Consider the following 16,090-nt stretch of genomic DNA (forward strand, 5'->3'; position numbering starts at 1 on the left):
AAATATGATTTAATTAGATTTGGTTTGGGCTTGATTGGATCAAGTCTAATTGGTTTATTGGATAAGCCAAGTGCAAGGAAAAACTAGTCCTAGTTCAACTAGGACTTGGGTCAATCTAATTTCTAATTTGATTAGAAAATTAAATCAGATTTAAATCTAATTTAATCTGATTAAATTAAGTTCTTAATTAGGTTAAGACCTATTTTAATTGGGTTGATCTAATTTTGATTTGATTTGGTTTGAGAAACCAAATTAAAACAAGTCATTAGATAGAATCCTAGTAAGACTAGGATTCCACCTTGCGCCACATAATCCTTCTCCACGCCCTCTCTCTTATTCAATGCCAATCTCCACTTATTTTGTGTGACAAAAGCCCTCTCCCAGATCTCTCCCATGTTCACAAAAGGTCTCCTCTCTTCTTTCTTACATGGAAGGTGGTTTGGATCAAATCTAAAAGGAATAAGTTTGGATTTCGAATTCTATGAGATAGAGTTTTAGAAATCCAAAACTCTTTCAATTTTGCACCGAATTTATCCAAAATTTTTTTAGAATTTTTGTGGCTTTTAGGGTATACATTGTGCACCTTTTTCTGGTAATCCATGCACGAAAATATGAAGGAGGTGCTCAAGAGTTGGGCGTCCCTTAACTTGCCATGTTTGGATAAGCCTTGACTAGGTGTTTGACCTATACAAGGACTCTATCATATCTCTCTATATAAGATGAGTTTCTTCATGAAATTTTAGAGAAAGTCAGAGATTTGAGATATCTTTGTGCCATCTAAAAATCAGAGAAAAATACCTTTGGGTCATGGAGATATAAAAGACGCAAGTTTGGGTGTCTAGAGAGAAAAACGTGAAGAAGAAGAGGGTCTTCTTCTAGGGTTTTTGTTTTCATATCTTTCCTCCCTCCATCTTGAGTTTCCTAAGAGCGTCTCAGATTTGAAACTCCTCCTTCTACTTTCCATCTTTGGAAGAGTCCAAATCAAGAAGAAGGAGGCACTTGATCAACCAACAAAGAAGGATCAGCGCAGTACTAGCATACTGTGCTGATTTTCTGAAGCAGGACTTCTGATCGAGATTCGTGGGCTCGTGTGGATGACTCCTAGAGGCCGGATGCGTGTGCGGCTTGCAACATCATCCTCAAGCCCAGATCAACAAGGTTAGAATGTCTAACTTGCAAGGTAATAGATCTGATCTATTGTTTAATACATACATTAGATGTAGTATAGAAACATGTTGATATGATCAACATGTAGTTCATGCTATATTTATATATTTTAATTTTTGATTTAATGCTATGTAATAATTATGTAATAGGATCTTAGATCTAGAAATTTTCTAATTTTAGAAAATAAATTTTGATTTATTTTAGTCTTCCGCTGTATGATCTTGAAAAAGTTTCAAGATCTAACCTTGAAACCCTAGATCTGGTTCCTACAATTGGTATCAGAGCCAAGATTCTTTATTACATGTGTTGGGTATAAAATACCCCCAGCCGAAGTCCTCCACAGAATCAACGGCTCCGCCAACAAGGCCAACCTCAAAAAAAATCTCCGCCCGGGCTCCCACGGGAGTCGGACTTCATCCTCGACGACCAACAACTTCAGCTACAAGACAGCTCCACCCGGACTCCTACGGGAGTCGGGCCCCGCCGACGACTCCAACGACTGCAGACAGACTTCGTCCGGATTCCTACGGGAGCCAGACTCCGCCGACAACTTCGACCCCAAGAGGACTCCGCCCGGACTCCTACGGGAGCCAGGATCCGCTCTCAGTATCAACTGCTGGTAAGCTCCGTCCGGACTCCTACGGGAGCCAGACTTCACCTTTAACTTTGATTGCAGAGGACTCCACCCGGACTCCTACAGGAGCCGGGTTCCGCCCGCAACTTCAGCTCCGAGAGGGTTCCGCCCGGACTCAGCCCGGACTCCTACGGGAGCCGGGCTCCGCTCTCAGTATCAACTGTTGGTAAGCTCCGTCCGGACTCCTACGGGAGCCGGATTTCACCTTTAACTTTGATTGCAGAGGACTCCGCCCGGACTCCTACGGGAGCCGGGCTCCGCTCTCAGTATCAACTACTGGTAAGCTCCGTCCGGACTCCTACGGGAGCCGGACTTCACCTTTAACTTTGATTGCAGAGGACTCCACCCGGACTCCTACAGGAGCCGGGTTCCGCCCGCAACTTCAACTCCGAGAGGGTTCCGCCCGGACTCCGCCAGGACTCCTACGGGAGCCGGGCTCTGCTCTCAGTATCAACTGTTGGTAAGCTCCGTCCGGACTCCTACGGGAGCTGGACTCACCTTTAACTTTGATTGCAGAGGACTCCGCCCGGACTCCTACGGGAGCCGGGCTCCGCTCTCGGTATCAACTGCTGGTAAGCTCCGTCCGGAATCCTACGGGAGCCAGACTTCACCTTTAACTTTGATTGCAGAGGACTCCACCCGGACTCCTACAGGAGCTGGGTTCCGCCTGCAACTTCAGCTCCGAGAGGGTTCCGCCCGGACTCCGCCCGGACTCCTACGAGAGCTGGGCTCCGCTCTCGGTATCAACTGCTGGTAAGCTCCGTCCGGAATCCTACGGGAGCCGGACTTCACCTTTAACTTTGATTGCAGAGGACTCCACCCGGACTCCTACGGGAGCCGGATTTCGCCCGCAACTTCAGCTCCGAGAGGGTTTCGCCCGGACTCCGCCTGGACTCCTACGGGAGCCGGGCTCCGCCCTCAGTATCAACTGCTGGTAAGCTTCGTCCGGACTCCTACGGGAGCCGGATTTCACCTTTAACTTTGATTGCAGTGGACTCCACCCGGGCTCCTACGGGAGCCGGGCTCCGCCGCCGATATCGACTACAGGACAGCTCCGCCCGGACTCCTACTGGAGCCGGGCTCCGTCCTCAACGTCAACTGCTGGTAAGCCCCGCCCGGACTCCTACGGGAGCCAGACTTCGCCTTTAACCTTGACTGCAGGAAAGCTTTGCCCGAACTCTGTGAGAGCCGGGCTCCTTTCTCGATTCCAACGGCTGCAGACGGCCTTCGTCCGGACCTCTACGGTGGCCGGACTCTGACCACTGCCGAACTTCAGCCGACAGATCAGCATTCCCAGGCCACAATCGCGGCCACGATTCTGCTACATTTCCTGTGGCGGATTCCGCGCAGCCCCACCACTTCCTGACAGGCCGCAGTAATGATCGCAGCACTGCTCCCCTCCCTGTGGTGGATCCCGCGTGGCTCCATTACTACCTGACCAGCCACGATAAACGGCCACGATCCTTCTCCACCTCCTGCAACGGATACTGCGCGATTCTCTCATCCACTGGCAAGTCACGACGATGAACGCCACCCCACTTCGTGCGGCAGATTCCACGTGGCACGCCCCAGCGATAGCCACGGGTCCGTTCCACTACGCTTCGCAGCAAACTCTGCCTGACCCTGGGCAGTCCACTGCCAGACGGTTACAAATGTCGCCATCAATTCGTTGCCTCCTCCGCCTATAAAAGGGGGACCCAGATACGTTATTCCATAAGCTCATTTCTTATCTCAAAACTCTGCTAAATTCTTCATTCGAGCACTCCATTCTTGTTGAGGCAGAGAACTGACTTGAGCGTCGGAGGGTCTTGCCGGAGCAACCCCACCTCTGGTTTAGACTTCCTTTGCAGGTCCCGGCGGCGACCGCGACTTCCCCGACTCCAGCTTCCCGGCGCAAGCAGATTTTTGTACCAACAGGATTGGCACTAGAAGGAGGGCTTGAACCTTCGCTGTACCCTTGTTCTTAAAGGAGTGCTCAACGGATCCGCTTCCGGCCATCTTTTCCGGCACCCGCTCCTCCTCCCCTCATCTGATGCCTTCTCGCGAGGTCTTTGCGCAACTGCCTTCGGCTATGGTCACTGATGAGGAGTGGCCGGGTGACCGGCCTCTGCTGGGTTCCGTCAACACCGTCTCAGGGGAATCCCGGTGGGAGGCAACCAACATACCAGCTGCATCCCCCAAGCGGCAAAAAGTTGAAGAACCCATAACCTTCACTGAAGTGGACACCCAGGGAGTTCAATTCCCTCATAACGACGCGGTCGTAGTTTCCTTGAACATAGCAAATTACGACGTCCGTCGCATTCTCATCGACAATGAGAGTTCGGCCGACATCTTGTTCTACAACGCCTTTTCAAGAATGACCACTCTTGGCGGTCATCTGAGACCGATTTGCTCCCCCTTGATAGGTTTTACCGGTGACGCCGTTCTGACGGAAGGAATGATAGCTCTGACTGTGACCGCGGGTCAATATCCAAAGCAGTCCAGAGCTCTGGTAAATTTCCTGGTGGTAAAGGCGCCATCTGTCTACAATGCAATCCTTGGCCGACCCGGTCTCAATTCCCTCAGAGCTGTTGTTTCAACCTACCATTTGAAATTGAAGTTCCCCACCAACCAGGGGATCGGAGAGGTCCAGGGAGACCAAGCCCTGGCCAGACATTGCTACAACATCGCCTTGCAAAGAAGCGATCAAGTGGACCTCAGTCCGGTCGATGGATTGGATGCTCGCGATGACCTCACTGAAGAGAGGGGCGGTCCAATCGAAGACCTAATACCAATCCCTTTGAATGATGGGAACACGGAGCATGTGGTGTTAATTGGCTCCAACCTGGGGGGGAGGTGCGGACGCGTCTTGTGGATTTCCTCCGAAGGAACGCGGACGTTTTCGCATGGGTCCCGGCGGATATGCCGGGGATCGACACAGAAGTCATGGAACATCATCTGGCAGTCGACCCTAAACATCGGCCGACGAAAGAAAAAATCCGGAGTCATGCCCCAGAGAGGCAGAAGGCGATAGCCGAGGAAGTGGATAAACTTCTCAAGGCCGGATTTATTAAGGAAGTCAATTATCCTGAGTGAATCTCCAATGTTGTTTTGGTCAAGAAAGCAAACGGCAAGTGGAGGATGTGTATCGACTTCAAAAAGCTGAATAAGGCTTGTCCAAAGGACAGCTACCCCCTTCCCAGGATCGACCAACTGGTGGATGCTACCTCAGGCTATGAGCTCTTCACCTTTATGGACGCATTCTCCGGCTATAACCAGATTAGAATGGCATCGAAAGATGAAGAAAAGACAGCTTTCATCACTAATCGCGGCCTTTACTGCTACAGGGTCATGCCGTTCGGCCTCAAGAACGCGGGCGCAACCTATCAACGACTAGTGAACAAAATCTTCAAAGAGCAGATCGGCCGAAACATGGAGGTTTACGTGGACGATATGCTTGTAAAAAGCAGGTCTTCCGAAAATCATGTCGCCGACCTCGAGGAAACCTTTGGCGCTCTTCGAAAGTATAGAATGAAGCTGAACCTGACCAAATGTGCTTTTGGGGTAACCTCAGGAAAGTTCCTGGACTTCATGGTATCGGGGCACGGGATTGAAGCCAATCCAGAGAAAATTCGCGCCATCCAAGAGATGACCGCCCCAAGGTCGATCAAGGAGGTTCAGTGCCTCACGGGAAGGATAGCGGCTCTTAATCGCTTTGTCGCGAGGTCGGCCGAACGATGTTTGCCCTTCTTTCAAACCCTCAAGCGGCCGAAGAACTTCTGTTGGACCTCTGAATGCCAACAGGCATTCGAAGAATTAAAAAGCTACCTTAGCTCACCCCCGCTGCTAGCGAAGCCTGAGCCTGGGGAGGAACTATTTTTGTACCTGGTGGTCTCTCCCACGGCCCTCGCGGCTGTTCTTGTCAAAGAGGAAATGAAAGTCTAGCGACCAGTCTACTACATTAGCCGCGCATTGAGGGACACCGAGACCAGGTACACTAAATTAGAAAAACTGACCTACGCCTTGTTGGTTGCAGCTCGGAGACTCCGACCTTACTTTCAAGGGCATACCGTAACGCTGCTCACCGATCAACCAATCAAGGCGGTCTTGCACCGAGCTGATACCTCCGGAAGGATGGCAAAATGGATGATCGAGCTCACGGAATTCGACATCAACTACAGGCCTAGACCAGCAGTAAAGGCCCAAATACTGGCAGATTTCATCGTAGAGTGCACCATCCCAGAGGAGGCCGAACCTGAGCAAAGCAGAGTGGACGACCTGAAGTCTCAACCGAACTCCCCTAACGAAGAAGCCAGTCCCTCTGATTGCTTTTGGACCCTCTATGTGGACGGATCCTCCAACATGGCAGGCGCGGGTGCGGGCCTGATCTTGGTCAGCCCGGAGGGAGTCATCGCGGAGTACGCTCTGCGTTTCGGGTTTCCCGCAACAAACAATGGAGCGGAATATGAAGCTCTGATTGTAGGATTAAGGATCGTCAAAGAGCTGGGAATAGGTCAACTCCGGGTGCACAGCGATTCCCAACTTGTGGTGGGGCAAGTTTGCGGGAGTTATGAAGCGCGGGAGGACAGTATGGCCAGGTACCTTGAACAAGTGAAGGAGCTTACCCTCGCCTTTAGCAACTTCGACATTAGGCAAATTCCAAGGTCGGAGAATACCAGAGCCGACCTTCTCTCCAAGCTGGCCACGTCGGCCCCGGTCGAATTGCCCAAAGGCATCCTCTTTGAAGTTCTGAAACATCCGAGTACAGAAGAACCACGGCCTGTAATGGAGATCGACCACGAGCCCAGCTGGGTCGACCTACTGATAACCTATCTTAGAGATGGAGTTCTTCCCCAGGATGCGAAGGAGGCTCGGAAGCTCCGAAATCAAGCCTCCCGGTACATCCTTTATGAGGGCAAATTGTACAAAAGATCATACTCCTTGCCCCTCTTAAGGTGTCTCCGGCCCTCAGAAGCTGACTACGCTTTATGGGAAGTGCACGAGGGAGCTTGCGGAAACCATTTGGGTGCCAGATCTTTATCCCACAAGCTACTCCGCCAAGGGTATTACTGGCCAACGATGCATTATGATTCGATCGAATACGTCAAAAAGTGCGATCGATGCCAGAGATACGCCAACGTCCAGAGACAGCCCGCCACTGAGCTCACACCCCTAAGTGCCCCATGGCCTTTTGCATAGTGGGGGATGGACATCTTTGGCCCCTTTCCCATGGTGTCTGGGCAAAGGAAGTTCCTCCTGGTAGCAATCGACTACTTCACCAAATGGGTTGAGGCCGAACCACTAGCAAAAATCACAGAAGCAAAAGTACAAGATTTCGTTTGGAAGTCAATTGTGTGCAGGTTCGGTCTATCTAGAACCCTAATCACTGATAACAGACGGCAATTCGCGCGAGCTAGATTCACCGAATTCTGTGAAGATCTAAACATCTCCCACAACTTCACATCAGTAGCCCACCCTCAGGCGAACGGCGAAGCTGAGGTAACTAACAGAACCCTTTTGCAGGGAATTAAGACAAGGCTTGAAAAAGCAAAAGAAACTTGGGCGGACGAGCTTTATCACGTGCTATGGGCGTATCGAACTACCCAGAGGTTACCTACAGGGGAGACTCCCTTTGCTTTAGCCTTTGGTGCGGAAGCCGTTATCCCGATCGAGCTTAAATTCCCGTCGGCACGAGTCGTGGCATTCGACGAACCCCAAAATACACAAAGTCTCAGAGCCAACCTCGACCTGCTAGAAGAAAGATGAAAGATTGCTCAGGTTCGAATGGCAGCCTACAGACAGAAAGTTGCCCGATATTACAACGCCCGGGTCAAGAGCAAAGCCTTTAAAGCAGGAGATCTGGTGCTTCGACGAGCTGCTGTCTCGCAACCTCAGGATCGGGGGAAGCTCGCCCCGAACTGGGAGGGACCTTATGAGGTCAAAGAAGTAGTTCGACCCGGAACTTATTATCTCAAGGAGCTCGGAGGAGCCGACCTCCCGCGACCGTGGAGCTCAGAAAACTTACGGATGTACTACCAGTGACTTCGTTTTAGTCGAAAATCGCATATCCATGTGTCTTTAGACAATTCAAGCAAACTGTGTCAAAAACAAAAGGGCAATCTCATAAAGTCGAAGGCCCGGTTCCTTTTAGACCGGATGGGGGGAGAGGCCCTACAACGCCCATATGTGCCCCCACAGCCCTGTTAGGGACAGGAGGAGAACCTCGCCCTAACTTGAGCAAAGTTGAAGATCCAGTTTCTTTTAGACCGGATGGGGGGAGAGGCCTTACAACGCCCATATGTGCCCCCACAGCCCTGTTAGGGACAGGAGGAGAACCTCGCCCTAACTTGAACAAAGTCGAAGGCTCGGTTCCTTTTAGACCGGATGGGGGGAGAGGCCTTACAACGTCCATATGTGCCCCCACAGCCCTGTTAGGGACAGGAGGAGAACCTCGCCCTAACTTGAGCAAAGTCAAAGGCCCGGTTTCTTTTAGACCGGATGGGGGGAGAGGCCTTACAACGCCCATATGTGCCCCCACAGCCCTGTTAGGGACAGGAGGAGAACCTCGCCCTAACTTGAGCAAAGTCGAAGGCCCGGTTCCTTTTAGACCGGATGGGGGGAGAGGCCTTACAACGCCCATATGTGCCCCCACAGCCCTGTTAGGGATAGGAGGAGAACCTCGCCCTAACTTGAGCAAAGTCGAAGGCCCGGTTTCTTTTAGACCGGATGGGGGGAGAGGCCTTACAACGCCCATATGTGCCCCCAGAGCCCTGTTAGGGATAAGAGGAGAACACTCGCCCTAGTCGAAGGCCCGATCCTTTTAGACCGGGTGGGGGAAAGCCCTGCAACGCCCATATGCGCCCCCCAAGAGGAAAACCTTGCCCTAATTTAAGCTACTTCGACCGATGGTAAGCCCAGCCCGGACTCCTACGGGAGCCGGGCTCCAATCGCCAACATCAACTGCAGGACAACCCCGCCCGGACTCCTACGGGAGCCGGGCTCCGCTGACAACAGCAACTGCCGATAAGACTTGTCCGGAATTCTACGGAAGTCGGACTTTGCCTATGACTTTGATTGCAGGAAGACTTCGCCCTGACTCCTACGAGAGCCGGGCTACTCCAACTTCAGGAGGGCTTCTCCGATCGGGCTCCCAAGGGAGCCGAACTTAGCTCCGACTTCGGCAGAGAAAAAATTTCAAGCAAAAAAAAAAAAGGGAAAGCAAACAGTGCCCGAAGGTAACGGAAGCTCGAATCCCCGAATTCAAGCCCTAGGAGGGACCTCGGGCCCGAAGGGCCCCAAGCAAACCTGCAACCATCAACAGAATGACAATTGGGTATCTTCGAACGGCATAAAAGCCAAAAAGGAGCTCGGCAAATGACAACCCCACATGAACAGAAGAGGTCGTCGATGACCTTGGGACAACGTGAAAAAGAAAAGAAGAAGAGAAGGAAGAAAGAGGAAAGGAAAATGAAGAAGTTCGACAGACAACTATTTAATGCGAGATGCAGACGAGGTAACAAAATCTCTTTTTCATTTAACAAGAGTATACGTTACAGGACCCGGTGGGTCAGGAAAAAAAAAAAGAAGAAGAAGATACACGTCATCGCAAGCCTCGCAAACACGGTTTGGGAAGGATGAACCGGAGGCCGCTCCGAGCTGCAAACTCCTCTTCCCGTCTCTGTCCTTCTCAGTCGCGTTCTCCAGTGCGTGTAACAGCTCTCGCCCCATCTCGCCTCATTCTGTCTCCGAAGTCCCAACCCTAGCGAGAAAAGGGTGGGATAGATCCCCGGAGGCGGTAAGGGCAACGGCGGCAGTAGCGAAGACCTGTTTCAAGAAGAACTGGAGTCACCTTGGAAGCGGTAGCGATGCCAGAGATGTGCCTCATCTTCGAATGCCCCACGACAGCCGCCACCCAAAATGCTCCGGCAAGGTCGGCATGCGCTACTTCCACCGTCCCCGCAACAAGTTCCACTGCCCCACCGTCGATGCCGACCGCCTCTGGTCCCTCGGCCCCGACGGTATCAAGGATCCCGCCATAGCTTATGACAACAGCTCTGCCCTCTTGACCGGTATCACCCCGCCTTGCTACTCCAAAATTCGTGGGCAGAATAACTTCACCGACAGCCCCCGTTATTAAACCCCTATCGTTAAAGGAATTCTTCCTTGAGCCCCCTTTAAAACGACGGAGATTCTCACCGGCCGCCGTTCTCCTCCTCACCTTCCTCCAAGCCCTAGACATCCCCTCAAGAACGGCCTCCGGGGTGGAGGACATGGCGTAGGAACCCTCAGAGAAGAATTGGGGGGCTGAAGAAGGCAAGGACTGGTGCGAGGGAAGCAAGACTCTCAGGCGAAAGAAAGGCGCTAGGATGAAGCCATGAAAGGACTAGGGGGTTTAAATAGCCGACGGGTCCTAGCGCAGTTATGGCGGCGGGTATTCCTGGGCCAACTGGTGCGTGCCACGTGTCGCGCTTATCCCCTTCATCGCTATCGAGGGTTGACCGTTCACAAATTCTCGTGGCACGGCGCTTGGGATCGCGTTCCGACGGGGGTTCCGAAAAGACTCTTCAGGTCACCTTCACCGAAAAGTGAGCTCTGACGTACACACATTAAATGCCAAAATATCTAGGGGCGGTGGTACGCAGGATTCGAAGGGGCGACTTCGGCTGTGTCCATCTCTCTGTACTTCCTTCGTTCGAAATTCAAACTCGGAAATAGGGGGACTGGTGTTGGGTATAAAATACCCCCAGCCGAAGTCCTCCACAGAATCAACGGCTCCGCCAACAAGGCCAATCTCAAAAGAAATCTCCGCCTGGGCTCCCACGGGAGCCGGACTTCATCCTCGACGACCAACAACTTCAGCTACAAGACAGCTCCGCCCGGACTCCTACGGGAGCCGGGCCCCACCGACGACTCCAACGACTGCAGACAGACTTCATCCGGACTCCTACGGGAGCCGGACTCCGCCGACAACTTCGACCCCAAGAGGACTCCACCCGGACTCCTACGGGAGCTGGGCTCCGCTCTCAGTATCAACTGCTGGTAAGCTCCGTCCGGACTCCTATAGGAGCCGAACTTCACCTTTAACTTTGATTGCAGAGGACTCCACCCGGACTCCTACAGGAGCCGGGTTCCGCCCGCAACTTCAGCTCCGAGAGGGTTCCGCCCGGACTCCTACGGGAGCCGGGCTCCGCTCTCAGTATCAACTGTTGGTAAGCTCCGTCCGGACTCCTACGGGAGCCGGACTTCACCTTTAACTTTGATTGCAGAGGACTCCGCCCGGACTCCTACGGGAGCCGGGCTCCGCTCTCGGTATCAACTGCTGGTAAGCTTCGTCCGGAATCCTACGGGAGCTGGACTTCACCTTTAACTTTGATTGCAGAGGACTCCACCCGGACTCCTACAGGAGCCGGGTTCCGCCCGCAACTTCAGCTCCGAGAGGGTTCCGCCCGAACTCCGCCCGGACTCCTACAGGAGCCGGGCTCCGCTCTCGGTATCAACTGCTGGTAAGCTCCGTCCGGAATCCTACGGGAGCCGGACTTCACCTTTAACTTTGATTGCAGAGGACTCCACCCGGACTCCTACGGGAGCCGGGTTCTGCCTGCAACTTCAGCTCCGAGAGGGTTCTGCCCAGACTCCGCCCGGACTCCTACGGGAGCCGGGCTCCGCTCTCAGTATCAACTGCTGGTAAGCTCCGTCCGGACTCCTACGGGAGCCGGACTTCACCTTTAACTTTGATTGCAGAGGACTCTGCCCGGGCTCCTACTGGAGCCGGGCTCCACCGCCGACATCGACTACAGGACAGCTCCGCCCGGACTCCTACGGGAGCCGGGCTCCGTCCTCAACGTCAACTGCTGGTAAGCCCCGCCCGGACTCCTACGGGAGCCGGACTTCGCCTTTAACCTTGACTGCAGGAAAGCTTTGCCCGAACTCTGTGAGAGCCGAGCTCCGTTCTCGATTCCAACGACTGTAGACGGCCTTCGTCCGGACCTCTACGGTGGCCGGACTCTGACCACTATCGAACTTCAGCCGACAGACCAGCATTCCCAAGCCACAATCGCGGCCACGATTCTGCTACATTTCCTGCGGTGGATTCCGCGCAGCCCCACCACTTCCTGACAGGCCGCAGTAATGATCGCAGCACTGCTCCCCTCCCTGTGGCGGATCCCGTGCGGCTCCATTACTACCTGACCAGCCACGATAAACGGCCACGATCCTGCTCCACCTCCTGCAACGGATACTGCACGATTCTCCCATCCACTGGCAAGTCACGACGACGAACGCCACCCCACTTCGTGCGGCAGATTCCACGTGGCACGCCCCAGCGATAGCCATGGGTCCGTTCCACTACGCTTCGCAGCAAACTCCGCCTGACCCTGGGCAGTCCACTGCCAGACGGTTACAAATGTTGCCATCAATCCGTTGCCTCCTCCGCCTACAAAAGGAGGACCCAGATACGTTATTCCATAAGCTCATTTCTTATCTCAAAACTCTGCTAAATTCTCCGTTCTAGCACTCCATTCTTGTTGAGGCAGAGAACTGACTTGAGCGTCGGAGGGTCTTGTCGGAGCAACCCCACCTCCGGTTTAGACTTCCTTTGCAGGTCCCGACGGCGACCGCGACTTCCCCGACTCCAGCTTCTCCGGCGCAAGCAGATTTTTGTACCAACAACATGATTATTTATACATGCTTAGATTATTTTTTAGATTAGATCTAGTTTATAATTTAATTATTAAATCTAAAATTAAAATTTTAGATCAATCACAAACTGCAAGGTTGTCCTGCTGTAAGGTTTACCCCTTACAGTGCAAAGGTTGTCCTAGTTTGTGTAGATCTATCTTTAATCATAAATTTGTTAGATATGATCTAGACTAAATTTATAATTTATTAGATTTAAAAGATGTTTAAATCTGAAATAAAATCTCTTTGTTAAATAATTTTTGTGCAAAGAAATTGTTTAAAGTTGAAACTGTTTCAATTACATGAACCTATTTAGATTAGATCTAAAGTAGTTTCATATTTATTTCAATTGTATCTTGATTATGAATCAAACATGCAATATGGTTAGTAGAATCATATTGTAAAATTATTTTACAAATATGAAAATTATTTTTTGAAAAGCCAAACCCAACCCTCAGCCCAAAACTTAATTAAGAATTAAGAAGTTGTTTGAATAGGTTCTAGGATTGTGAATTGAAGAACCTAAGACACAAACCATAACACATTGGGTTAATGGGTTAGCGGGAATTAGGTCCATTAATTGGGTTAGACCTATGGTTAGATTGAAGATGGACTTAATTAGAGAATTGACTAAATCTAATCAATTGTTGTCTTAGTAATAGGTCAAGGATTCTCTAGATCAATTACAATAGTTGTAGTTGGTCAAGTCCATGTCTTTAACGAGAACCAAATGGACTTGATTCTTGGCTAAGCGGTCTAGCACGAACTGTTAGGTTGATCTAATCGAAACTAATTAAACCAGTTGGTATCTAAGGTAAACCAGACCGGTGGTTTTTAATTGGGAGCCCGCTTACCTGGTCATTTCTGATGGTGTCTAAGGCAAGCTTTGGCAGACCCTCCCACTGATCGAACTTACCTGGCCTCTTGGTGAAATTATGTTTTGATCGGATCACTTGACTATTCGAGCTGACCCATGTCAGCTAGGTAAATCAGTGTGACTGATTTAGGTGCTCCTAGACCAGCCCTGGTCTCCCTTAAGCTGACTTGGTGAAGCCAGTGGGAGGATCATGATAAGCTGGTTCATCTGACTTCATTCTCTATATTATTTAAATCCTCTAAAATTATTAGGTCCTTAAAATGATAAAGTTATGGAGATAACTGAATCATAGCCTCCCATTAAGGTGTTTGATATTGAGTCCATTAACTCAATAATCATTGCAGACCCAAAAGCCTGGTGCTTGTTGACTAATGGAATTATCACTCATCATATGACGACTTGGAAGTGTCTCTCTAATGGTGGTTAGGTGAGCCAACCAAAGTTGGGCTTAATCATTCGTTGGTTAGATACACTATGTATGATCATGTTAATGGTTGGACCTAACTGGATCCTTACAGTGGAGGCTAAAGCCTACTGATTAGGTTTTTGGGGCAAAATTAAAATTACTAGAAATTGTTTAGAAAAACAATTGGTTATGAACCTACCCTTAGATGTACATGGGTTGACCAAGCAAAGTTGGGCTTGTGTGCAGTCTAAGTGGATTCTAGTACCCGCTAAGGAATTAGGGTAATTCCTCGAGTTGGAAGTAGAGGCTACCAATTCGAATAAAATAGTGGGAGAAACCTTTTGATTAAAGTCCAAATCTTTATGTTTAATGAATCAATTACTAATTAGGTTATGGTTCTCCTTTGTGCAAATATGGCCACTTCCTTATCGCTCCGATCATTGTTGGACAATGATAAGTTGGTGGGACCCAACTTCGGTAGCTGGTACCGAAAGTTGAAGATAGTCCTGGAGCATGAATGGATCCTATATGTGATAATGGATCCTGCACCTGAGGAGCCAGCTGCCAATGCACGTGGAACAGTCAGAGACACTTACCAGAAGTGGCTCAGTGACTGGACCATGGTGCGCTGTATCATGCTGGCTGTCATGAGCGATGAGTTCAGTCGCAGATTCGAGACGGTTCAGCCAAAGGACATGCTTCAAGTGTTGGAGGATGCCTTTGGCACACCCGATGACATAGAGAGGCACAAGACTAGTTGTGCCATCTTCATTGCCAAAATGCGGGATGGTGCCTCTGTCACTGATCATGTATTGTACATGATCGAGCTGATGGAACGATTGAGCAAGCTCAACTTTCCCTTGCATGAGCAGCTTGGGAAAGATGCAATACTGAACTCGCTGCCCAAGTCTTATCTCCCATTCCTCACTCATTATAGAATGACAAAGCCTGAAGTAAACTACCATGGATTACTTGAGTTACTTCAGAACTTTGAGAAGGATCACCAACTCCTCAAGGAGTCGGTGAACTCAGTGGGAGGTTCGTCTTCTGGTTCTCGATCCTTTGAGAAAGGGAAGAAGAACAAGAAAAAAAAAGTGAAGAAGGTGCAAGTTCAGGCTGGGACATCAGTGTAGAGCCAGACCAAAAAGATCAAGCCTGATAAGAGTCTATTCTACTGGCAAGCACCCTAGTTTAGATAGTGTGTCAGATATCTACTTATGGCACTGTAGGCTAGGTCATATAAACAAGAACAGAATAAACAGGTTGACTCAAGAGGGAATCTTCGAAGTTAGTGATTGTGAATCACTTCCAACCTGTGAGTCTTGTCTTCTTGGTAAAATGACCAAGTCACCTTTTACTGGAAAAGGTGAGAGAGCTACTGAGCTCTTGGGCCTAGTACATACTGATGTATGCGGGCCCATGAGCACCAGTGCTAGAGGTGGATATTTCTACTTCATAACTTTCACGGATGACCTATCCCGATATGGATATGTCTATCTGATGAAACATAAGTCGGATTCATTTGAAATGTTCAAACGATTCCGAAGTGAAGTAGAAAAACAAACTGGGAAGAGTATTAAAACTCTTCGATCTGATCGAGGAGGAGAATACCTTTCTAGTGAATTTCTCACATATCTAGGAGAGAATGGGATTCTCTCCCAATAGACTCCTCCAGGAACACCACAGCATAATGGTGTGTCTGAAAGGAGGAATCGGACTCTGTTAGACATGGTCTGATCCATGATGGGTTTTGCTAGCTTGCCGATATCCTTCTGGGGATATGCACTCGAATCGGCCTGTTATCTATTAAATAGGGTTCCAAGTAAGTCTGTAATTAAGACTCTATATGAGATATGGATGGGACGTAAGCTAGCACTTTCACACCTTAGGGTCTGGGGGTGCCCGGCCTATGTCAAACGATTAGTCACAAACAAACTTGGACCTAGGTCTGACAAATGCTCATTCATCGGGTACCCCAAAGAGACAAAAGGATATTTTTTCTACCATGCTGATGAACAAAAGGTGTTCGTCAGCCTTAAGGCAATCTTTTTAGAAAAGGAGTTCCTTGGTGAAGGAACCGTTGCCTCTAAGGTTGAACTTGATGAAGTTCAACAGGTAGAAGGACCGACACCAATAGCTGAACCTGAGTCGGATATGATTAGATCAGATCCGGAGCCCAATATACCTACACCATTAAGGCGATTCGGTAGAGTACCGCGTCAACCGGACAGATACTACGGTTTCTTGGTCTGGGACGGTGATCCCATCGAACTTGATGAGAATAATGAGGATCCGATCACCTATATGGATGCAATGCAGAGATCTGATTCTGAGAAATGGCTTGAAGCCA

General features: G+C 50.2%; 1 long non-coding RNA gene and 1 pseudogene across 1 annotated transcript in view; one reads left to right on the plus strand and one right to left on the minus strand.

The window, feature by feature from the left end:
- The window catches only part of LOC140854323 (uncharacterized), a 135,743-nt gene that overhangs the window by 66,796 nt on the left and 52,857 nt on the right, over positions 1-16,090 (minus strand). The gene's annotated exons all lie outside the window — the stretch shown is intronic.
- The window catches only part of LOC140854320 (uncharacterized), an 89,598-nt pseudogene that overhangs the window by 58,900 nt on the left and 14,608 nt on the right, over positions 1-16,090 (plus strand).

The sequence above is a fragment of the Elaeis guineensis genome, chromosome 16, assembly GCF_000442705.2.
Source record: "Elaeis guineensis isolate ETL-2024a chromosome 16, EG11, whole genome shotgun sequence".
NCBI classification, from domain to species: Eukaryota; Viridiplantae; Streptophyta; class Magnoliopsida; order Arecales; family Arecaceae; genus Elaeis; species Elaeis guineensis.